At 43.9% G+C, this 25,767-nt stretch overlaps 1 protein-coding gene across 7 annotated transcripts in view; it reads right to left on the reverse strand.

Moving 5' to 3' along the window:
- LOC116242356 (uncharacterized) overlaps positions 1-25,767 on the reverse strand; it is a 197,248-nt gene that overhangs the window by 45,345 nt on the left and 126,136 nt on the right. The window contains exon 4 of one of the 7 annotated variants that reach the window (XR_016464267.1): positions 21,969-22,347. The exons of the other annotated variants lie outside the window; for them this stretch is intronic. The gene's annotated coding sequence lies outside the window, so the exon portion shown is untranslated. Of the gene's footprint in view, positions 1-21,968; positions 22,348-25,767 lie in introns of those variants that run through there. 7 annotated transcript variants of the gene reach the window in all.

Below are 25,767 nucleotides of genomic sequence, written 5' to 3' on the forward strand. Positions count from 1 at the left end.
TTGGGAAGCGTGCCAAGAGCAGCAACAAGCTTTTCAAGCTCTCTCCATCAGTGCCAGAAGAACACAGCCGTATTTCAGACCATACTGGTTTACACATCTTGTCTCTCTCTGACCCTCACAACACACCATGTCATAAATGCCTTTATCCTTGCTACAATCTCATTAAGTAGCAAAAAAAAAAAAAAGGGGGGAACAGGAGCTTAATCCAGGTTGGTTAATACAAGGGGACTGAATTTGCACCTAGCAACCTTGGTTCCAGGCGAAAAGGATGCATAATTGATTTCACTGCTTCCCCTTCTGTCTTGCTATCATCTATCCCATCCCCAACAACATTTTAGCCTACTGCATGATTTTAAACACCATTGAAGGCAGTAATGATCTCAAAGATGTCCCTAAAACAACCATAAGGATCAGCAGCTGGGAAGAGATGGGACAAAACAAAGCTTTGTTGGCTCTGCTGGTTACAGAATGGCTTGAAATAGTGTAAATGTGTTTAATTCCTTTGTGCCTCTGCCCTAGAGATTTGCATTTAAAAGAGAAGGGGAGCTTGTGGATTCAAACATGTAGTCAGGTCCCCCTGATTTTATTATTCTAAATATGAAATTAGGTAAGAACACAGGGATACAGGCACAGAAGCAACTAAGGTTTAAATATGAAAGCTAGAGAATTTGGTTGCTTCTTAAAATGCATCACTGGAAAACCTGAGTTTTATTCAAAAGAGAAGCAGGGAATTGTATCCAAGGAAGCCTTTAAGTGGCTCACTGACACATGGAATTAACATGAAGAGTTATCACACAATGCTCTGCAGTTCAGTGCACGGAGATTAATTGCTGATGGCCAGATGGGAGCAGTAGGGGTAAATACTGCCTTTTGTTGAGAGAGAGAGTGAGGACTGAGCGTGCAAAGCTGCAGTGACCAGGAGGAGACTGTGAGTGCTCCTGGGGATTTGGCCTTGACAGGGCAGGTGCAGGTGGGTCCTAGAGGGACCTGTCTGGGGACAAAGCACTCATACAGCAGCACGTGAGTCCTCCATCTTCTGTTGAAGCATGGGGGGCAACAGCCAAGTCCCTGCCACCCCTGGTGCCATGAGGCCCAGCACCACCCCTCTGCACCATGAAGATGGACAACATCCCTGCATTTGTGTAGGGGTTCTGAGGGGAAGGCTGCAATTCCCTCTCTCTTTCTGGGGCAGCCAATGTAACACTACATTACATGTCACCATGCCATGTTTAAACAGGAAAGCTTTTTTTGTGAGAAAAGGCCCCTCTGTATTCATACGCATCTAGAAACCATTGCTTGCTTATTTGTTGAATATGTCTAAAATAGCTGCTTCCGTGGATCATATCTTTCGAATATCACCATCTAGTGCAACATCTGATTCTGATCTTTAAAACCAAATTGAAAAAATGGCTGTTAACAGCATTCATTTATGAAATTACAAATTGGTGTGGCACAAAAAATTTAGAGATGTTTTCCACTGTAATTTCAGCATTTGAAATGATTTACCATCACAAAAAGTATTTGGACTCCAGTCCAAGACATGCAGTATCATTTTTCTTCTACAGTACTACCTTGCCAGTGATTTAGAAAAGTTATTTAGCACAAATACTACTCTCTTGTTTATTGGCATTTCAAGAAGGATACATCAAGGTATGGTGCTTTGGAGCAGCCACAGTGTTGGGCAGTGCTTGGTATGGACCTTGAAAATAAATGGAGAAGGAATAGCTGACTTTCTGGAACAAGCAGGAATGGTACTGACATCTAAGGCACTGTTGGTCTTAAGCCCCTACAACATTCAACTGAAATAGCCACATTATCCCTCTCTCAGGCATCCCAAGTCTCATTTTCTCAGATAATGCCAAACAGGAGAAGCTATATCCCAGCGAGGAATGTCTCTGCCTTCTCAGCTTCATGTTTTTATGATAAATCTGTTTATCAGTGTTTTCACCAATGAAAACCAGCATTCATTTGTCTGGGGAATAGTCACACAGTTTATATTCCTCAAACTAACAGACAAACCTCCAAAACACAAGTTTCTCTAGATATGCCTAGACTAATGTCCACATTTCATTAAACCAAGATCTTTAATTCAAACCAAATGTACTTTGTTGTAAACTATGCCACAGTTGCTAACCCACTGAGGTTGGAGGGACCTGTCTGACTTTTTGGCTTGGATAAAGCATGCAAATTCCTATAGCCAGAGTCACCCAGAAGACCGAGGCCTGTGCCTTTGACTGGGAAGATCAGAACCACTACCTGTTACTGACAGGAAATGTCTTCAGAGAGGCTTGAGTTAGGCATGAACTTTTATCCCCAGGTTCATGATACCTTAGCAGCTATACTTCAGACTGCAAATTAAACTTTCCAAAGTGATGCAGCAGGAACAATGCAGCCCAGACTCCAGGAATCTGCAAATATTCAGAAGGATGAAGAAGTCTATTTGTGTCAGAGAGTTGTGAATGTAGACACAAAGAACTATCGCTTAGGGTTCTATCATTGTTACCTAGATAATGGCAACCAAAGCCTGCTAAAAAGAATGGATTTGAGCTGTTAGTCCACATTTCTAGCATGGTAGAATGCATGAAGTAGGATCTAATTCATGAAAGAAGCAATCTACTAAGAACAACATCAAGAACCCAAAAGACATATATAAGTTCTGCTCACATGAATTGAACCTGAACCTGATGGACTGAGCAGATGTCATAAAAAGTTCTAAATGATGCCTGGTCTGGAATTATCCATTCTGACTAATGAAAACTAAGATGGTTTTGTAATAATTGCCTAGAACTGTGGAAGTCCCATTAACAAAACCAAGCTTAGATAGGCTGCCTGCTAGTTTATAGGGCAGGTTGTTGGAGAAGCTGTGCTCCTGGAGTACCTGTTTTCCCAGTGAGCCCACCACAGAAATGACTGACTCAGGATTGTCAGGCTCACAGCTGCACTTTAGGGAGCCTGTAAACTTGCAGAGCCAGCTCAGGTCAGAGGTTTCAGAGTTTCAAGTTCCCAGGCATGCAGGAACTGGGCACAAGTGGTTGTTCAGGTTTTTGAATAAAAAAAAAAAAAAAAGACAACATGCAAAATTCAGTCCGGGAGAAACATTTATTTCATGCTGGAAAATCTGAAATTCCAAAGCTTACTTTCTGTGGGAAACTGTGGAGTTTACTGCCCTTCATCCAGATTTAGAAATGTTGGAGTTTTCCTTGAACGGAATTTTCACAAGTTCTAATTTATCACCCTTGCTCTGAGAGGAGCCAAGTTCCTGAGGCACAGCAGATAATATTATTGCAATTATCTGCATGACCTTCTGCCACTGATATCTCATGTTGCTGTGTGGTTTGCGGTGGGGGGGAAGGATAGTTATTTTGTGGGCAAACTCTGATTTTCATCCTTCCTTTTTTTCCAACTTCCTGCACAATCTTAGCAAGATAAATTTCACAGAAATCCAAGCTCGCACTTCTTTGGAAGCTTACTGTAGAGCACGTAAGGAAAGAAGAAACTGAATGTACGCAGCTGGTGGGTCTATTCTCTTTCATTTTGCTTTTGGCTGTTGAATTTTTGCAGAGGCAAGTGTCACATTGCTTCCAGTATACAGTTCTGATTTCTGTTCTGTGCTTAAGTGTATTCCCACAGTCATCAGGGAAAGAAATAAATCTTACTGTATATATTAACATGTGCCTACCTTTTCTGTATCTAGATCTTTACTGTTGTAATGAAATTTATGGGGAGGGCACATATTAGAATTTAAATTGTGAAGGAAGAGACAGAAAGATGGTTAAATATATATATCTTTTCCTTGCCAAATAATTCATATGCTCATTCTTACATAATACTATCATCCATCAGAATGTATAGCTATCATTACATGAGCTTACCCTAAAAATCACCTTGTAACAAAATATTTTGTTATCTTTTACTGTATTAAAAAGAACTAAGAGACAAGTAGTCCGAAGCAACAAAATAGCCAAGGTCAATTTAAACCAGATTAAAGGTGTCTATGTTTGAAGCTGAATGAGTATTTGAGGTGCCCTATTACTGCTCATCCACAATTTACTTTCCAAAGAGAGAAAAGTAGGAAGACTAGCTAGCTATTCATTAGGCCACCAAACACTCTCTAGCTCCGTTTTGAAGTCTAAATTTAGACGATGGAAGGGCTATTCCAGGCAATTCAGCTAAAGCTAGCACAAACACTAACTATTTTGGGTAATAGTTTCCAGGAAAGCTGTTGACCTAGTACATACATTTGAAGTTCAGTCACAGGTATAGGAGAGATTTAAGTTCTTTTTATTTAAAAAAGAAAAAGAAAGAAAGAAAAAAAAAGGAAGGAAGGGAGAAAGGAAGAAAGGAAGGAAGGAATGAAGGGAGAAAAAAGAAGGAAAGAAAGAAAAAGAAAGAAAAAGAAAGAAAGAAAGAAAGAAAGAAAGAAAGAAAGAAAGAAAGAAAGAAAGAAAGAAAGAAGGAAAGAAAGAAAGAAAGAAAGAACATGTCTCACTGCATTCCCCAACTTGTCAAATATGAGCAGGTTTGGCCCTTATTATTGCTTTATACAATACAACTTTTGGGAAAGAGACTATGTCTTGCTGCCTTTTATTTAGAATGGCTGAAAAGCAAAGACGAAAAATGAGATAGGTGACAGAACATGGTCTGTCATGGGACCACTGATCCCAATTTCTTGGGGGCTAGTCAATAGCAGACTCCGGTGCACTGAGCAGAAGGGGAAGCTATGGAAGCCTATTGCAAAGATTAGAGACATAAAACTCAAATGTTTGAGTGTCATCTGAGTGTCTAAGTCTTTGCTCAGTGTGTTATGTTGAAAGCAATAACGGATGAAGAGAGTGGGCCTTCTGGCCATTGCCAGCAGAGGGGAAGATCAAATGATTAAAACTTCTCGGTGTGGTACTCTTAAGCCAGCGCAAAATGCTTTAAAGAGCCTAGCAAATACCAGTGCCCTAGGTAACCACATGTACGTTGGTGATGGGATGAAACTGTCCGCCTGGACAAACGTACCTGGAGCAAAGCTGAGAGAGTACAAAGCCCAAGCAGGAAATTCAAATTGCATCAAAGAACTCCAATGAGGCCATGTTAAGAAAGATGAAAGAAGGTCAAAACAAAACCTGGCCATGTCAGAAGAGGTGCAGTGTTTAGGACACTCGCCTTAGATGTGGGAAAGCCAAGCTCCAGCCCTGAACTGAATCATGTAAGCAGATGGCTCACGCGTGCATCTCCCACGTCCCCAGCTAACACCCCAGCCAACAGGCTCCTGCCTCATCCTGGCAAGGGAAGATATCTGCAGAGCTTTTCACTTCATCCCCAGCAGAAGCAGAGCACACTTCTGAGCTCTTGCGCTTCTGCGTGAAGTTTTTCTTTCCTGAATCTTGCACAGTGTGCAATGACTCTGGGCAAGCTTGTGCAGAGCCCACAGAGCACCTTAAATTTGTTTTCCCAGCAGACAGGAGAGCGTGAGTGCAGCTTATATGCTGAGGTGCCGAAAGCATGCACAAAACAGGGCAGAAGTTGAAACACTGCTGTGCTGGGGAAATACTCATTGGTTGTTTGGAAAGTGCATGGGGCTCAGCAGTGAGTTGCCAGAGCAGAGAAAAAGCCTCAGGCAGAAAAAGTCAAGGATGAAAGAAACACTTAGACTGTTCCGATTAACCTTCTCAAGGGGAGCAAAATTTACAAGTCACCAAGTTGACATTAAGTAGTTTAGCCTTCCCTGCCTGTTTTCTCTCTGCTCAAGCACATTTAAGGTATAATTTGCACAAGTTCTATCGATAGTTTTGTTAGAGTCCGCTCTAGCAGGGAACACGAGAAGATACCAGTGGAGCCAGACACTGTAATGTGCAAGGGGCTCTAATTAGACACACAGCCCATAGGCTGCAAATGTGATGTGCCAGCAATGGATGGAGCCTTTATTACATGGGGACATCCCTCACATTGAGCACACAGTGAAATGACACCTGGGGATGTTAACATTGCTGCTTCCACTAGAGGAAAGTGACAGTGAACCTAAGGGTTTCCGTGCAGCCAGAGTTAGCTCCCCAAAGCAGGTGGCAAGGTATGGAACAAAGCTGATTCCCATCTTCTTTCTGGTGCATCCAAAAAGCCTGTGCTGTGGCTCCATGCCACAGGAATGAGGAAAGACTCACTCCCTGCCCATACTGTGCTCATTTTTCTCAGGTTCTGCAAGTCAGGAACCAGGCAATGTTTGGCGTAGGGTACAGATGACTGGAGAAACACAGTGATGATTTCACGAGAAATACTGAGCAAACAAGCGAATGGCTCCCTTGCTTGCCTGCTTGTATGGGAAGATGAGTGGCTTTTACTTGACTCGTATTTACAGAAACAATTTCAGGTTGGTCTGACCTAGAAAGCTATGAAATGTCACACATTTACATGGTTGCAGGACTTGAGTTAACTAGGACAAAAGTGCATGACACTCCTATATTAAATGGCAAGGGTGGAACAGGAAAGCTGATACTCCATCAGGAATAGCACAGATAAACATTTATTTCAAAATAAACAGGTAACTTTCCAGCCTCTGAACTCAGTATATTGCTTCCCTTCCTGCAAAGGATGACAGAGAAAGGGATTATTCTTAGAAACACATCTCAGAGTAAAAATAATCACAACCCCTCCGCCAAGCCTAAAAAAAAAAGCTTGTCTAATATTTTTTAAACTTTTTTTTTTTTTCCAGAATTCATCACAGCTATTCCAAGAATGTGTCAGTAAGTTGCTTTACAACCCTTAACACTGGGAAAGAGTAATATCTGTCATACAGCTAGTGAAAAATCCTCATAAGTCAAGCAGATGTTACCCTTCTATCACTGGGAGTTTCACCTGTGACCTGCAGGACTACACTGCAAGTACATGGCTTGTTACTTACATAGCAAAGGAGTAATGCACCCGTGGGAGACACAGGCTAGGAGTCCGGTTTGACACTGGCAGTGCCCGCATTTCCTGCACCACACTGGTGCAGAAAACTCTTCCTGGTTCTTACCTGCTACTCGAGGAGAGCACTGTGACCAGCAGGGAAGGAAGAGCTAGTGCACACACACTAGTTATTGACTTGGGCCCCCAGCTCCTCCATTATCAGTGTAATTTGTTCTCCGCCAGGAAGACACAGGTGACTGAAGAAGGAGCTCCCATAACAAAACAGGACTGCTTAGGTGTCTGTTTGCTCCTCCTCAATTGCCCACAAAAATTTGCCCATAGGGAAAACTTCTTCATAACCATCTCAGTTAGAGGTTAGCTTACAATTTTGTTAGGCTGGCTCCACATGAAAAAAATCTCTTCTCCTAGAGATTGCTGAGTAGATTACTAGAGCAAGCAGGTTCAAGTGAAGTTCAGATTAGCATCTAGACTAAGTTAACAAGCCTCTTTGGTTGGCCTGTTATTAATTCTTAAGTTGTGAGACCACATCAATTTCTTTGAGTGTAACTGAGTAAGCAGCATGTAAGCAGACACACACAGGATTTTGCCAGTAAGAGTTTACTGGGACTCTGTCCAGCCCTGGTTTACTAGGAAAACCATTTATTCTTCACTGTTGTTTTTCTTTTTTTTTTTTTTCAGGTCAATTTTTCTGCACTTCATTAATAGAACCATAGAATAATAGAATCATAAAATGGATTGGGTTGGAAGGGACCTCAAGGATCAGCAAGCTCCAGCCCCTCTGCTGCAGGCAGGGCTGCCAACCTCCACATTTAATACTAGATCAGAGATGACCGTATACAGATAGTTTTTATCAAGTTTTCTTTGATCCTAGAGATACTCAGTTGCACAGAAACACAAGGAATTTAAGGGACACAATTACTAGAACTCCTTATACCTGCCAATCTGGTTACATTGTGAAAAACCCATTAAACGTATTGGAGAACCACTGAGGAAAGGCACCAATAATTTAAGTATTACCTATCTTATTAATCTGTCTAAAAGTATTATTCAAAAGAGGAGGTCAAGCATAATTCAAATTGTTTTACAGCCTCTGCAGTCAAATATCTTCAATTAAATCTCTATGACTACATAGCATCATAATAATACTTTATACGTCTAGTACATTTAGTCAAAAGACATCATAAAGCTTTTTCTAAAGATTAAAAGCTGGTCTTCAAGCAGCCCTATGAGAAAGGGTTTGGCTTCACAATATGTAGTCAGGAGAGCATAAGCAAAGCATTCAACTCCTATTCCTCCAGTTTGAAGTCCAAGGATAAACCCTGAAGGAACACTGCTGCAGGAGCTCTTCTCAAGCAGCTGTTTTAGCAGCCTCCACAGCCGGTGCTTTATGTCTCAGCTCCTTTAGGAGCCGCAGAGAAAATATTCACTGAAAATTTTGATGTGTTCATGATTGGCACTAAGTGTCGGGAATAGTACTTTAGTGTATAAGAGAAGATACACACGCAGTATGTTTTCTTCTGATAAATATATTATGACTGTATGGCAGCAAACATCCTACAAATCACAGAATATGCCAACTGCTTTAATGAGTCACATTATTGTTAAAATTAGTCTTTGAATGCAGCATGAGATATGCCCCAAGCTGAATGCCACAGACCCAGGTGCGTTGTACAAGCCTCATTCAAGATACCTCATTTACAGATAATGCAACTAACAGATGAAGGACTTGCTTCTAAGATGACTCAGGCTCCAGCTGTGAGCTGCTGTGACCTCTTCTCCAGCCTCCCGAGGACATGCACCGCTCAGCTGGATAATTGGTCTTCTCTTTGCAGCAGGGGGCAAGTTTCAGAGCTGGTTTTGATCTTTGCTTTTCTCATCATGTTGTTCCCCATCCTCCATCTCCTCACTTCACCTGAGGCTGTACTGGGGCTCGTTATTCAGACCCCAGAAACAACCAGAGGGAGCACAGAAGAGCTTGTGGTCTCAGAGAAACCACAGAATAATTCTGCTATGACAGCTGATGCTGCAGCTCCCACACCTCTGTGGTGGTAAGAGAGCATGTCAGCCTGCTGCTTTTGTGTAGGCAGTGATGGGATTACCTGGAGATTACAAACACCGTACAGATAAAGCGACTTCTTGTTTCCGTGACTCCATTTTAAACTCTTATTTCTTTCAACCTGGAGGGCTTCTGCCAATCTACTTCTCCATCCCCCAAAGGCAACAGAGTGTACAACAAACAGGGAGGGATAAATCAGCCTTCATGGTATGCTCAGCTTTATGTATGCCCAGCCCAAAACAAACCCATGGTCCAGAAAGCTGGGCATTTTCAGGTATAGCTCATCCCTGAAACTAACTAACTACAACTGCAGCAGGCTCTACAAAGCACCAAACGCAGCAAACAAGGTGGGAGTTCCCTGTTGTTTGAGTTTTGGATGGCATGAGTGACAGGAGGTGTAGTATTAGACAGGGCAGATCCAGCTCCGTGTGTAAACTCAGCCAAAAGCCCAGCAGAAGAGCAGCAGAAGGCACGGCCTTCATCTTCAGGACCGTGTACTTGCAAATCTCAGAGTTGTTACCCAGCCAGTCAGGTGTGAGACAGCTTTGAAAGCATCAGGCCACTGGTATTAATTAGAGACCAGAAATAGCTGCTGGTTTGGTATTTATTAGAAGAGAGTCATAGAATCATTTGGTCCAATCATCAGTCCATCACCACCATGCCTACTAACCACGTCGATTGATGAAAGATTCAACATGAGCCAGCAATGTGCACTTGCAGCCCAGAAGGCCAATTGTATTCTGGGTTGTATCAAGAGAAGCATGATCAGCAGGTCGAGGGAGTGATTCTGCCCCTCTACTCTCTCTCATGACACCCCACCTGGAGTACCGTGCTCAGTTCTGTGGCCCCATACACAAGGACATGGAGCTGTTGGAGCAGGTCCAGAGGAGGGCCACAAAGATGATCAGAGGGCTGGAGCACCTCACCTATGGGGACAGGCTGAGAGAGATGGGGCTCTTCAGCTTAGAGAAGAGAAAGCTCCAAGGGGACCTCACAGCAGTATTTCTGTACCTGAAGAGGGCCTACAGGAAAGATGGGGAGGGACTTTTTAGAAGGGTATGTAGTGACAGGATGAGGGGAAATGGTTTTACACTGGAAGAAGGTAGATTTATACTAGATATAGAATTTCTAGGAAGGAATTCTTTACTATGAGGGTGGGGAGACACTGGAACAGGTTGCTCAGAGAGGTTGTGGATACCCCTTCCCTGGAGGCATTCAAGGCCAGGCTGGATGGGGCTTTGAGCAAACTGGTCTAGTGGGAGGTTTCCCAGCCTATAGCAGGGGAGTTGGAACTAGATGATCTTAAGGGACCCTTCCAACCCAAGCAATTCTGTGACTATATGACTGCTTCAACCATGCAGCTGTGACTTTTCTGGCCCTAGGTGTGAGTCTGGCAGCTGTGTCAGGAACAGAGAAGTCCACCAGGACAGCATGCCAGACAGCTTGTATGGTGCATCTGGGAATCCCTCAGAGGAGGCCCCTAATGGGGCTGAACTGCAGCTCATCTCTCTCCTGGGAGCTTAAGCAAAGGAGAGCAGCTGCAGCACCAGACCCTGTGAATGCCAGATGCATTATTTCACCCTAACAGTTTTGGTATCTACCACTCCCTATCTCCAACACCCTCTGAACAAGCAGGATGGCACGTTGTGAACAGACCTGTTTATTAAGCAGAAAAGAGTTTCCAGGATTTGCTCTCAGATAGGTCAGGAGGTTTCCTCCAGAAGATCCAGAAACATGCTGTTCTGGTGAGATTGTGTGGAGTTTTCAGCATTTTGTTGTTCAGTCTAAGTGGCATTTGAAGTTACCAACCCTTTTAAAGTCCTGCACTGACCCTTTCATTATGTCACTATACCCAACAATCAAAGATGCAAGACAAAGGAAAGCTCAGCTTTCCTCTTTCCTCTGGTACAGGTTCTCAGTACTTCAGGAAAATAGAAACAACTCAGTGTATTAAAGCTGTCACCTTCTACTTGTGGATTTTGCCACTGAAATACTCTGTTTACATAAAAATTCATCATTAGAATAGCCAAACCTCAATTCATCTTGTATCTTACTCAGCACGTGCAGATACCTGGATAGGGACAAGACAAGCAGAGATAAATTCCATGCATATTCTCTCAAGCAGAGTTGTGGGTTCTGGAATTTCCAGAAAGTAATTTCAATGAATTTGAATTCCTCCATTAATCTTTTCCTCCAGTTTTCTTTCCAGTTGGTTTTTCTACTCACCTACTGAATGCCGAAGTCTTACAATGTTAGGGAGAACTAAAAACCTTACACAGGCACCATATGAATCAGAACCTCTTCTTGATTTTCCTGAGCATCCTACAGACTCCAAAAATATTTTATTGGTGAAGAACAAATTTTTACTTATTTTGCCAGCCACGCTTTCACCCCTCTCCAAACACCAATATACTGTGGGATGCTACAGCCTTCACTTGTTAGCAAGCTGCCAGGGTGTATGGGTATTCACATAGAATAGTCTCAGACATGGGCATATTAAAACCTAGGAAGGTGGGAGCCTAGGGAAGGGGCTAATACAGCCAGCAGCCTGAAATTTCATGCATGTTTTGAAAGAGCTGTTATCACTAGAGATAAGAGGATGGACAGGTGAACACTGCACCATCTTTTGTGTTCATTGTGATAGGCTGAGACTTCTTAGGATGCTAGAGTTGAATGAGTCTTCTTGATCTGAGTGCAAAGAGCAGGAGCAGACAGCAGCCTGGATGCAGGGAGCAATGCCGCCACATAAGGGCTTTCTGCCCCACAACCTCAGCAGTGTGGGTGCAGCATTGCCCACGGTGGCTCTGCTGCTTGTGGCTCCAGAGCAGCAGTGCGTGGTGCAGTCATAACTTCCCTGCCCTGCCCAGCCGTGCACTCCACCCTGCACCAGACAGAAGTTTTCCATTCCAGTGCATTCCCAGAAGCTGTAGCAACACCACCATACTCTATTGCCTTGCAAGTCCAATCCCATCAAGAGTCATAGACACAGGGTTTCCTCAGAATGCCTTCCAGCTTTCTCAGTCCCGTCGCTTATCAACGCCTTTACACATCACATGGACATTTCCTTCAGCACCAGGTGCCTATCAAACATCATCCAGTTAACATGGTAGAAAGTTTACTCTGTTGTGGCTTCAGTGGAAACATATGCACTACATGCAGAGACAGTCTTTCTGCGCGTGAGTGAGCATGGTTACCAGAGCTGCCAGCCCTCGTGTGAGCTGGACTCTGCTTGAAGCCTATTTCTTTAGCACTTTTCCTAGACTGGGAGTGAAGAAAGCAGTCCCAAAGAAATACTGCTGTCACAGGCAGGAATCCTGCATACTTTATCAAATGTGCTGGGCCCAGCTGGTCTTCCTAGTTGAGTATCTCACAAGCTGAGTCAGCCCATCAGCTCCTCAGCACCCCCAGGTGCCAGAGGCCAGCAATGTGTTTCCCCGACAGAAAGCACTATATACATCTACATACATAGGTGAGATTTAAGGCTGAACCTTCACTTGTTTGAGGAAAGACCATGTTCTTCCTACAGCGAGGCCCTAAGGAAGGATGTCTACAGAAGGCAGAGGCAAGTGTAACAATTTAATAGAGGCTGGTCAGCTGATTTACACGAGAGCCACCAGCAGAGCATGCAGCAGCCTTGGATTCACTTCAACTTCATCTGAACTGCTAGAAAAAGACCACACATCCAGATCCATTTCTTATATTGTGAGAAAAGAGCCAAGAGGAGACCCTGTTCTTACCCCCTTTTTTTTTTTTTTTCCTGTGTGAGTTTCACAGAATCACAGAATTGTAGGATTGGAAAGCAGATCTGGAGATCATCTAGTCCAAACCCCTGTTGAGGCAGAGTCACTAGTGTAGGTTTCCATCTCTCCTGGTTTTCAAGAGCCAGTCTGTAGATAGCCAATGCCTGCGTTACAGCATTTGAAGAATTTCCTGCAAGGGAGCAAGGGAGCAGGGAGCACCCAGGCCCAGCAGAAAGTGACAACAAAGGAGATGAGCAAAACCCAAGCACAATGATGGTGCAGAAGAAGATTTCATTGGTAAAGAAAGTATCTTCCACTTTCCATTGACAGTCACCCAAGGGGGAATCTGAAACAACGGTATTGTATAAGGTAATTTTTCTGTAAGTACAGTCCCTTCCCTAGGATGGTTACTTGAATAGCTTCCCTTCATCCCAGCAGGACATGAATATTACTTTAAAATGATCTAGATGGAGTAGAGAGAACAAAGAATGAAGGAGGAAGTGGTATGGGGCTGGAACAGCTGGAAGGGGGGAGTTTGCTGAAGGAAGCAGCTCAGAACAATCCTGTAGTCCTTGTGCCCCAGATTATCCATGTACGTACTAATAAGAAAGAAAGGCATGTTCAAGTGTGAAGCAGATATTCAGCAGTGAGGTATTCCTCCAGTCTGAGTCAGCACCAAAACTTAACAAGGAAAGCACACCAGTGACTTGCTTCTGCTGCCTACGGTCACTGTGGGACTACAAAAAAAAAGGCAGCCACCATGATGTGGTGTTACTGCACTGCCTGCAATGTATTGCTAATGCTTCTCTCAGCTGAGTCAATGGCCACTGGGTACCTGTTGTGTACAGCAAAGCTGCACAAGCCCAATATAGTCAGCTGTCCTGAAAATTCATGCACTTCTCATCCTGCCACCTCCCAACCTTCCTGCAGCTTAAGGGGCTCCAGTACCAAAGCATTAACCACCACATTTGGAGACCAGCTACTTAATACAATATCTTGTCTGTAACTGCTCATCAGCTTCAGAGTGGGAAGAACTCAATCACTCCCTTGACTTAATTTCAAGTAAGTTGGATTGGACAACAGAGTAGAGCTACCATTTACTTGCCCTACTTGAGATCATCACCTCCACCCTCCCCACCACCTACACAAGCACTTTTCTTCAGGAAATAATTACACTCCCATACACCTTAACAAAAGTTGTTCTTCTTCTGAACTGGCTTTCAAGTAGGCCAGCATCAGCCTAGTAATGTACATTCATTAGAGGCTCAACATGAATACCAACCTCTCCTTCACACAGAGGACTTAAGCCACATTAAGGCCTGGTCTTATTGAAGGTGTTTGCAGCTTCACAGGAGTTCCCCAAACTCTCTTCACAGGAGTTCCCCAAACAGTGTGCTCATAGTACAACTCACATTGATCAAACAGGTTAGCCATTAAGCAAACCTTTTGCTCTCCTAGAACCACATACAGACAATGTCTCTCCCTCTCTCCTAAATGTAAAATACCTTCCTCTATGGTACGAAGCCTACATAAACTCAGTTACACATTTTCAGCCACATGATAGGAACTGCTGTTTTGGCTGTGCTGAGCCAAGGAATGAAACAATCAAAAAGCTGGCACAGCTCAAGGCATGGCCAAGATGTCTGAAGTCGTATGTCCCAACAGAAAAAGCAAAGATCTTCATAATTTAAAATTTTCATTCTCACATCCTGAAGGTATTTTACCCTCACTTTCTTTGTAAATAAAGCTTAGACTGTGCCTTGTTTTGTTTGCATGTGCATCACTACAGACTTTTGAAATGACAGGCTACTTCCTACCACATTTAACAGTAGGAAAAATATTAAAATATTAAACTTCCACAGGTTTAATGAGATGCATTAGAAAGAGCAAAGCCAACAGGTCAAGGGAGGTGATCCAGCTCCTCTACCTTGCCCTAGTGAGACCACATTTAGACTACTGTGTCCAGTTCTGGACTCTCCAGTTCAAAAAAGACAGGGATCTCCTAGAAGGAGTCCAGCAGAGGGCCACAAAGATGATTAAGGGCCTGGAGCATTTCCTACATGAGGAGAGGCTGAGTAACCTGGGTCAGTTCAGCCTGGAGAAAAGAAGACTGAGGGGGGATCTGATAAATGATTACAAATATCTAAAGGGAGATGGTAGCAAATAGATGAGACCAGGCTCTTCTTAGTGGTAGTGTGTGCTAGGACAAGGAGAAATGGCCTAAAACTTAAGCATATGAGGTTCCATACAAACATGTGGAAGAACTTAATTATGGTAAGGGTGATGGAGCACTGGAATAGGTTGCCCAGAGAGGCTGTGGATTCTCCTTCTATGGAGACAATCAAGCCCCTTTTGGATGCCTACTTGTGTGACCTATTATAGGATACCTACTTTATCAGGGAGTTGGACTTGATCTCCTTCCGACCCCTGTGATTCTGTGATTCTGCAGAAACAGTCTGCTGGGGAAAAAAAAAGAAAAGAATCCTAACTGAGTCAAAGCTGCAGTGTGTGCTCACTATTTATTAGGTATCAGTGCTGACACTTTAGAAAGTACCTTTACAAGTGCTGAAAATTTTCTTTCAGAAAGCCATTCACTGGCTTGTGTTGCAAACCTGTAAACCACCAATCCTCCTTCATTCTGGCACTCAAAAAATTACTACTGGAATTATTACAAACCTTCTCTCTCATCCTAGCACGTTCCCTAACTGTAAATTTAGCTATTCTGGTCTTTGCATAAGTTCTGTTCTTCCTTGTTCCAGTGCCCTCTATTTTGTCAGCTTTGCAATAAGAAGATGCCTGTGCCTGAGTGTGGCATAGAAATAAACCCACTGCTGAATAATGCATGTCTCTAATCCTTACCTTCCCTCCCTTGTCAGGCAAAGGTTGTCACATTTGATTTCACCTTTCTGTTCAGCCAATTGAAAAAAGCTGCTGGCCACCTACACCTTGTGCAGATGTCTTTTTGGAGAGGCTGGAATTGCAAATTCATGCTCCTGATGCCTGCTTTGTCATTATGAATTAGTAGTTTTACATCTTTATGCTTCTGTGAGCAGCATAAACACCCAATCTTTCCTTCTGCACAACACTGATAAGCAGAGTGATGGTCATTTGATTTATGCTCAGATTATCAAGAAAATGAGTGTGAATGGGTCTGTCTTATGAAGAGGAGTATTTGAGTATTTTTTGCACATTGGCAGAACAAAGAAGAGACAAAGAAGAGACAGGCGTCTTCTCAGTGAAATTGGACAGCAAACTTGGCTGTGGAAGGGTCCACATTCCGAAGACTTTTGTAAGCCCCTAGCCCTTTATGAGATACAGTTCCTTCTTAAGTCACTAGTAATTCTTCCTGAACATAGACTGAATAGAACAAATAAGTTTCAGGTCTATCTCCAGAAGGTTCAGGCCCTTATTTCAGAATTAGATTTGTTCTAATGTGTGCAATAGAAGTTGCAGGTGGCAACTTTTGGCCACTTTTTCCTGTATTTTTTATTCTTTCCTATAAATGGGAGCCTACAAACTGAGATGTAAAGTGACGTCTTCTTAAGCCAGGGACAGGGATGATCCAAAAGGTTGCCTTACAAGTTTTTCCAATCTCTGCCCTGCCAGGATAATGCACTGCTCACTGTGCAACCACCTCTGGGCTAAGAGGGCCATGCAGCCCCCATGCTGATGTGAGAGTTTGGCCTTTCTGCTGTGGCTGCCAAAAGTGACATGAGTTAGTGCTAGGTTTGCTTTCCATTAGCAGCTGTGCTGAGATCATGGGGTTTTTTAAGCTCCTAGTGCCTGACTGAAAACTCTCTGTTTTCTGAAGGAATCACACCAGCGACCCAGAGGTGAGAGATGATTTCATCTGTGTTTCCACTCTGTGTGCACTGGAAAAACAGCTCCATGGCTCAGAGTTCATTCTGTTCCTCAATATTGTATGTGTGACTGTGTGTGGTTGCATCTATATGCAGCAGTACACCTTTGAGAATGTCCATTTGAACACAAAGATCTGGACTACTCAGTACGAGTGATTTAGACATTCGTAATTATGGCACAACCCAGCTTACTAAGGCTACAGAAGTTCATTATTAATCTTTGAAGTATACACTTAAAATTTATAAGAGTAGAGTTAAGATGAGGCAGACTCAATTTCAAATGCTTCATTAATAGTTGTAATCATGGTAACAGAAATGCAGAGAATCCATACAATCTGCCACATCACCCTATGTTCTGGTGGTAAAGAAGCATTAAGATTGCACATGACAGCCATACAAGGAGATGCGACTGAAGCCCCTTGCTCACTAAACACAGGTCTAGGCAAGCTCCATGAATTGGCTGAATGAAACTTGGAGCCCAGTTATTTATTCTGAGGGACACCAGATGGACACAGGACATCCATTGGATCCTCAGCGTGAACCATTCAGGCCAGAAGATACACTCACTGCCCTGCATTACCAGCTAACACACGAGACATAAATGCTCTTGCAAAGGATTATCTGAAAAGACACCAAGCACAACACATGTTGGATAGGGTTTATTTTAATTCATCACATGTGCATGCTTATATTGAAAGAGAAAGGAACAACCCTCATGACTAAAAGGCCAGCCCATGTCCAGCGTGATCTTGGTTCTGACCATAAGGGCAAAACTCTGAAATACCATTTTAACACATTGTTACAACAGAAAGCAAAATGCCATCACAAACACTTCCTACTGTATTTCTTGGGCTTGACTGTTACTGTGTCAATGCATGTACAAAGGTAGATTTAAAAAGAGCAAAGCACTGGGCATGGTAGTCGATCTCAAAGCTGTCATTGCAGCAGTAAAAATCGGGACTTGGGCACTGCAGGAGGCCCTGGGAGCCCAGGAGACTCTGTGCACAAAACCTGCCTACCAGAGCAATGCACCTGGGCACGTGCTGCAGGCAGCCTGCCAGCCAGCCTCAGCAAGGCCTCCTGCTGCTCGGGAAAGCTGCACAGCTGCTGCAGATTGCTATGTCCCTGCATGGAGCGCAGCCACTTGTGGGCTGCTCAGTGAGATACTCTGGCTCTCTGGAGTCCAGCTCTGATGTCTTTTCTCCCGTGGTTTTGACTTTGGCAAGGAAATGTTTTCTTCTGCTGCATACAAACATGATTTAATCTTAACCATTGCTGTAGACTTCTGTATTTAGTATTTTGTACTAAATATACTGAAGGCGAATTAAGCCTGTTGAGATAATTGTTTACTAAAGATGGCTGTAGAAGTTTTATGTCAATACAAACTGTAGTTTAGCAAAACTGGAACAAACACATTGACAATATTTTTCCCCTTTAGTTTTAGTTATGCTGTAGGAGATAAGGTAACCAAAACACATTGGAGATGATAGGGTAAAGAATTAAGCCCTGTTATTTTTGCCAGCAAGACCGCCCTATCACAAATTGCTAGTGGATAAACATGTTGCCTCAAACAGGATAATATAACTCCATATCATTCAAAATGTTTTAGTATCAATACTAAGACTGATTTCCTTTATAGTTGTAGATTTTTTGGAATTAAAATTGCTCAACTTCCCAGACAGACTAAAATAATTTTGTATCAATGGTGAGATGGGAAGGACGATTATTGGGGCTCATACTGGTCCTGTAGCAATGCCATCCATGTAGAAATTCCCACCCACTGATGCCATGAGACCTCCCCTAAAGCTCAGTCTCTTAGTTTTCTTAGATAGGATTCCTTTCCTAACAGGCTGCTGACCTATGCATATTCCTTATCGCAAATCTTCAGTCTTGAAAATAAAGATTTGTCTCTCTTGTTTATTATCCACATAATCGTACAGTTAATGTCTTCTTTGGCATTTCTGCCTATAATTTCTGCATGCCACAATTTCTTCTGCATTGCTCTACACCCATTTCACTGTGCATTTACCTGTGTAAATATAGTTATTCTCTGCAAGTTCCTCATTTCTCTGCAGCACGTTTCTCCAGGCATCACGGTTGGCAGCTCATGCCTATGGGTCAAGACACACCGGAGCTGAGCTTTCATCAGCTGGCAATAAAAGTGCCTCCTTTGGTCTGGTGCCTTTCTGCTGCAGCTGGGCTGCTGCTGAAATGGGTGCAGGAGCCTCCTGAGTTAAATGCAGGCCCAGGCACACCTGTAGTGCACAGCGGCGAAGTTCTGTGGGCACCCAGAAAGGGTGCCCAGAAAGCTCTGCCATCTCCTGTGAGTCCTTCACACCCTGGTGATCCATGTAATCAGCTTCTTTGCTTGCTGCGTGCTACAGCACAGATGGCAAAGTGGACTCATTAGTTCTTTCAAATTAAAAGCATGAACAAATATTTGATGTGAACTCTCAATTCTTGTAATGCACGTGAACTTACAGGGAAAATAAACCCCCACAAAAAATCCCAACAAAGGATGTTTCTCTCTCCAGAAGATACAAATGAGGCCTGATATCAATCTGCTGTCATATGCCCCCTCTGTGCCTGTGATGAGCAGTGCATGCCAAGCACTGGGACTTCCTTCGGAGAGGGAGTGGTGCCTTCCTGGCCAGTGGGAATGAGGACAGCCAAGAACTCTTTTTTCACTTTTATTTAAAAATGAAAAAGACACAGAAGTGACAGCAGTGACAGTCCTTTGCCATAAGGGCTTGAAATATGCTACAAATAATTGCATGACAGAAGGAAAGAAAGGCCAAAGTTCTTAAGAGAGAACTTAATCCTGCAGGAGAGGCACCTTCAGCATTACACTTGGCCAACACACTTCAAGGAGCCTCAGAGACACAGCACTGGGTAAATTCCCTGTATGGTGCTGCAGCCTGTGATGCATTTAGGAATCCTGACAAGCCAAATCGCATTGAGTGCATGCTGGGTGCCAGCAGAAATACTTCATGAAGGAAGCAGAGTGTGCCCCTACCACAATGGAAAGAGCACCACAAACAGAAAAGTTCTGGAGAAGCTGCCACGATGGCAAGCCTCAAGCCAGGATCTTCCAATAGAGACAAGAGAACAAGAGCAGCCTCACTTGGATGCATTGGTTTTGCAGAACTGTGCAGTCAAGCTGGCTTCAGTGCCCCTTGACAGTGGGAAGACCTGTCTCTGTGCACATTGTGTGTGCACTGGGATCACAGCTGCATAATTTCAGGCTCCACAGAGCAGGTGGGATGAGCATGGATCAATCTGCCTTGACTTCAGTTGGACACATGGCTCCTGCACCACTCCACAGGGTAGGTTTTTCCCATGATTGTGTCCCTGCAGCTCTCCAAACACCTCATGAAAGCTGATATGATCTGAGTGCCGACCTGCCCCCAAAGCAATTTGTGAGGTCTGTTTAATTAAACATTCATAACTTCAGCTGAAATGTACAGTTGAAAGATGCAAGATGTAATTACAAAGCATTATTATGGTGATTGTGTGGCTAAATCTGCAAGCATCCAAGAGGGACAGCTTTCCAGCCATGCACCTGTTTCCCCAAATCTTTCCATCCTTAGAGAATAGGAGAGAGGGCAAAGCTTGTCGTATGCCTCTGCCGTATTTCATATGTGCCCAGCAGCACCCTTGGGCACCAAAGGCCCAGACACAGGAGATCTTGGTGGCAGGACAGAGGGAGAGCAGGGCTCTGCAGGACAGCTGTGAATGTGGAAGTGAGGAGGAAGATGGAAACAAATGGGATGCAGCTTGGAGCAGAGTGCACAAGGCACCTCTGCAGCAGGGCTGTGTGGGTAATGAGGCCAGTGGAAAGCACAGCCACATTCTGTGATGTGTCCAGACCATGAAATAAAGCAGAGTTAGGGCAGGCACTGGTTGTCATGGCTCTGACCAGTGCCAGTACACTGCCAGCAAGCCAAGGAGAGCACGAGCCAGAAGCGATTCACCTGCTTTGGGTACTGAGAAAGCTGTGTGAGCAACACAGCTCGGCCCCAGCACCTAGAAACAGTCCTCGGGAACTGTTATTTGTACAGAGAAACACTGAGCTCCTGCAAGTGACCACCTCGCATTTCTTCAAAATAATTACTTGTTGAAAACGGAAGGGCGAGGATCTGAGGGTGGCAGCCGTGGGTGGTTACGTGGTGGCCCATGGAGCTCAGGAGGGTGGCCTTGCCAGCCACCACTGTTTTCCTGGAGTATGGTCTTTCTGCCACACAAGCTGAAGAGTTAATCTGCAGGGAGACCCAGCCCGTGTTGCATGATACCACCAGGTTCAGATTGAGTAAGTTTAATTAGATGATGAGAACCTCATGGCAGGGCGTGCCCTAGTTTCAGTCAAAGGTGGAACATTATTAAGCACCATTTACATCCACAGAAACACCCACTTTTGAAATCGCTGATGCCAGTAATGCATGCTTTCTATTTAACTCACTCGATGCAATGGAAAGTCAGTGGCAGAACACTGAGCTTCTGATTTGCTCACTGCCAGCAAGGTGATTAATGGAGTTTCAAAACACCCCATCAGCCAATTAGGATGGATACTAACTCTTTAATAGGAATCTGTGTCTGGATTTTTGTATCTTGGATTTAGCGCTCAGACCAGTTAGATCATAAATTATTTTTTCTCTGGGAAAAAGAATGAATTGCCCCCAAAATAATAAGCAGGTTGAGCTTTTAGCTTAGACCAGCTTAGGCCAGCTGCATGAACAAGGATAGAGCCAATATTATATCCCTTGCCTATCATCATGCACTGAGGAGTGATCACTCTGCTTAACAAGCCACCTTTTTTGGGAGAGGATTACTATTGGGTGGATGGAGGAAAGGCTTCAGGCAAAAAACTAAATCTTAATTTAAAATGCATTCTACAACACCAAGTCCAGAATCTGCACCTTTGCCAAGTGGACACATTCATGAAAAAATAAAAAATAAAAATCAGATTAATCTGTATTATTACAAGGTTTTACTGTTATTTTAAGTAAGACATAGTTTGTGTTCCCCTCTTGAATATGTTTGTGAAGGGTATGGTGAGGTAGCTGCACCTTCTCAGTTATTTTGATCATGTTTAACTCATCCCAGAGTTTAAATACAGAACACATGCAGGCAATTCTGTATCCCAGACTGAATGAAAACAGCTGGAAGAACCATTTTCAAGTTTCTTCTATTTGCATTCTGCCATAAGAATAATCTAGCCCACGTATACCTTGAAAAAGAGGAGACTCTCTCTCCCCTGGATCTGTTGCCTGTCGCGGCAGCACAGCGGTTGGCAGTGCAGGAGCCCATCTGGCACCCGATGCTGCAAGCAGCCCCAGCTGCTGCATACTAAGAGGTGCAGGCTCTCCTGCGGCTGGCACGCACGAGGTGATCATTCTAGCAGAAGAAAAATGTGCAAAAACATTTGAGCAAATTAGTTTTCATTATGGAAAAACAGAGCACCGTGGCTGATGCAAAATGAAATGTCCACACAAGGTGAAATCATTTGCCCGCCGATTCCAGATGCCTGCCGCTGGCTGTAACGTGGATAGCTTTCAGCCAAGCATGCTGCTGCCGCTCACTTGGGCACCTGTATCAAATTATGCTCCTTCACAGATCCCAAGGGGAGCTTGATGTCTGTCCTCAGCAATGAAAAGCACTGCCACAGAGGCCATGGGACTGTGCCTGAAACTGGCTGCTCGTGTCTCAGTTTTGGGTGAACTTTGTGTTGGGAACTGTCTTCGTTCTGGTTTTGTAGCATACACAGATAAGTGCCAGGCCACAAGCAAGGCTCCTAAACAGCCTAGAAACAAAAAGAACATCAACAACCATAATAAGCTGCATTGTGAGAAGAGCAGATAAGTGCAGAGCACTTCCAGGCTCAACACACCTCATTTATTTAACACAGCATCACTAGCTACACCAATGTCCTGCATGATTTTCTGCACTTCTATCATCTCTGCTCCCTCAGATCATTTTCCCCTCCTGTGTGCAATCCAGAGTACAGGGAGTACTGTACTCTGTGTGTGATGAGCTGGATGCTGGATGTGGCTCAGGAAACCACACACCACAGCACAATTGTTTTCTCCACACCACATTCTTATTGAGGGTAGAAGCACAACAAACAGGATTCTTCCCTCTTTCTCGCAATTTCTTATTTCTTGAGCTCAGTCTCAAGGCATTAAAGAACAGTGCTAATAAGCAGGAGCAGGGCTGTGGTGCAGTGTTACTATGTGGGCCACAGCCCATCTCCTCCTTCCCCCTGATCTCAGTGCAGGGCTCAGGGGCTGCTGGCTGCCAACAGGAGGGGAAAGTAGAGAGGGAAGAAAGAAGAAGTGAAATCGCAGTCCTAAAGGCCTGCCTAGAAAAGGGTTGGGAATGTTCTGTACAGGGAAATCACTCTGGTTTCTGTTTTACAGCCTTTAACAAATGCTACCCAATTCCCCATTAATTTGCAGACTGCAGCACTAGTTCATCTGACTCCATCCAGCACTGAGCTGTCTCACAAATCTGCATTTCCATACAGCAGCTGGCACCCGGGATCGATGCTGTGTGCAGGTCAGTGGCAGCAGACACCTGCAGCAGAGCAGTTAATCTGCGGGAGCCTTGTCACGGCTTCTCCAGAGCTGTTGAGATGTAAAGTACCACAGCTGCAGCTAAATGCAAACCTGTTCATCTCCCAGACACTGCTTCTCTGAAGCTTCAGCTTCTGCTAATGCCTCAGTTAGAAAACCTCAGGGAGCAGCCAGGCCTGAGCTGGGGGACTCCCCTTGGCACCACACTATTCTTCTCCTGAACTCGGCAGACAATGCTTATTCCTTCATATTTTTTTTTCTCATGTCTCTCCTGCTGTCTTCAGTCGGAAGTTGGAGGTCAAGGACAAGCAGGTTTGGGCCTGTGCGATGAATTCGTGTCATACCACAGGAGAACAGGCCACATCATGCCTGCCTTGCCCTGTGGCCCTCCCGCAGTGCTCCAGCGAGCAGCGCCCCACATGCGCAGAGCCAGCAGGTGTGTGGAAAGATAGCCTGACTGCCCTGAGCTGAGCACCAGCACGGCTGCCACAGAACACAGAAAACAGGACACTTCTCTCCTTTAAGGGTCTAAAGGCTCAGCGTGAGGCTGCTCTTCACTCCTTGCTTCTCCCTGATCCACCTGCATTGTGGCAAGATCAAACCGTGAATAGGGTGCTTACAAGGGATGGCAAAAGAAATATGGAAATGTAATGCAGAACTGTTTTTTTCCTGGCAGTACTGAATTCTCAGCTTCAGCTGCAAGCACAGAGCAGTAATCATTTCAGAGACTGCAATTCAAGCAGGCAGTGCAGAGCCTAGCGAGAATACAAGATACAGCAGGGACCTCACAGCATCTATAATGGCTGAATAGGAGGAGGACATACTGAGCACTAAATGCATGACAAAGGCATCCAGAAAAGATGACAATGTTCACCTCAGGATCCTCTGAAAGGGAGTCAGCTGCTATTGTAATTGCTGGCCACCTCTCAGTCTCATCCTCATGTAATCAACCCTTCTCTGGGTCAAGAGTTCTGGGTTACTAATGGATCAATCAGTTCAGCTTGGTTGTATGCCATGTCAGCTTTGTTTAGGGCCATGTCAGAAGTCATAAATCACAACCCAAATTCAGTTAGTTAATTCTCACAGTTAACAACATTTTTCCATCCTTCTCTGGATACAGTAACAGCTGAGCCAACTGCACAAAATAGATCAAAAAAACCTACTTTTCTATTTAAAAGGATCAGTGATCTTTTATTATTTTAGTAATGGTTTATGAAAATTAAGTATTCAAATATTTTGCTAGTCAAAAGGAACCAGAGTGCCACAGTAGGAAGCCCCAGACTAAGTACAGATGTTGCTTTTCCCAGTATTCCCATTACAACCAGAAGGATCATGTAGAAAACACTTCTTGATTTTTATCCTCAAGCAATAAGTCACATTTCTTCCCTAGCACAGGTAACAAATCCTCCCTTCAGCTTAGTGATTTGACCCAAACTGGCATTTTTCACTTCTGTGTATTAGTCTGCATAGGTTTCTCCATTTGCTACATTTGTGTGTTTAGAAAGTAATCACAACAATGACGTGAAAATTTTTTGTTTGTGTCTACAACAGTTTCTTTCTCTGTGGCTACTCGCATGCACCTTTAAATCTTGGCCTGGCTCTGCACATTCAGTTAAAACCTGTAATCTGCCTCTCACTCCCATTTGTTCTGTTTGCCCTACCAGGGACACACATTCCCTGATCCAGTTGCTTTCAACCCCCTGAAAATGACAGAACTGCTGCAGGTTACTTTGAAAGTACTGAGGCTGTCATCCATAGGGTCTGGATGTTCCTGATACTCAGAAACTTAATAGGGGAGGATATGTTTCAACAAAAATAGTAACTTTAGCAAGATAGTGCTTTTCCCACAGTTTCACCTTCTGTGTCAGGGAGCTGAAACATGTAGCTCTCTGTAGACTGTAAGCACTGGCTGGCTTTGCGCTGCTTTTTTGCATAGCCTTCAAAGTCCTGATCCACAGCTGTGATAAAAATGAAACAACAATCTAAGGTTTAAGTAACAGGCACATCGTGTGCAGGAGTGTGAACACACATGGACAGACCTAAGCTGAAAGAAGAGGATGTAGCATTACTGGTAGGAAAGCTGGTGGGACATATGGTGCTCACCTCTGGGCTGTGCCCCGTGCATCCCTCAGCACCACTATCCTGCTCTATGGTGCAGTGGTGCTGCTGGGTACAGCTGGGCTGGGTAAGGCTGTAGACACTGGCGCTGTCCTGCTATAGGACAGGCTGCAGAAGAGAGATGAATTCCCTCATGGCCAGACAACAGTTTAAATGAGAAGCCTTAATGTAATTATCTTCTTACAAATTATTCTTTGAGAATTATTCCTAATATGATTTTGCCTCAGAGATTCTCCCACGTGTGTTACAACTCTGCTTTATCTCTAATATTGCAACACTAAAACATTTTGCTACATCTTTTCTGTCCCTCCCTTAGCCAGATAACTTCAGAAAAGGCTTCTTTTGTGTCAAAAAGCTTTTGAAAATCTGTCTCTGCGTTAGATTTGAGTTCAATTAGTGTCCCCAGTCACTCCTTTTAAGATTGTGGTAATAAGTAACTTGTCACCAATGGGCAAAAATATCTTACTTGTAAAAGCAAAACACATTTTTACTATGCCCACTAAAATGCAATAAAGAGACTTCTCCTCAGA

This window comes from Phasianus colchicus, chromosome 2, assembly GCF_987193195.1.
Source record: "Phasianus colchicus chromosome 2, bPhaCol1.hap1.1, whole genome shotgun sequence".
NCBI lineage: Eukaryota > Metazoa > Chordata > Aves > Galliformes > Phasianidae > Phasianus > Phasianus colchicus.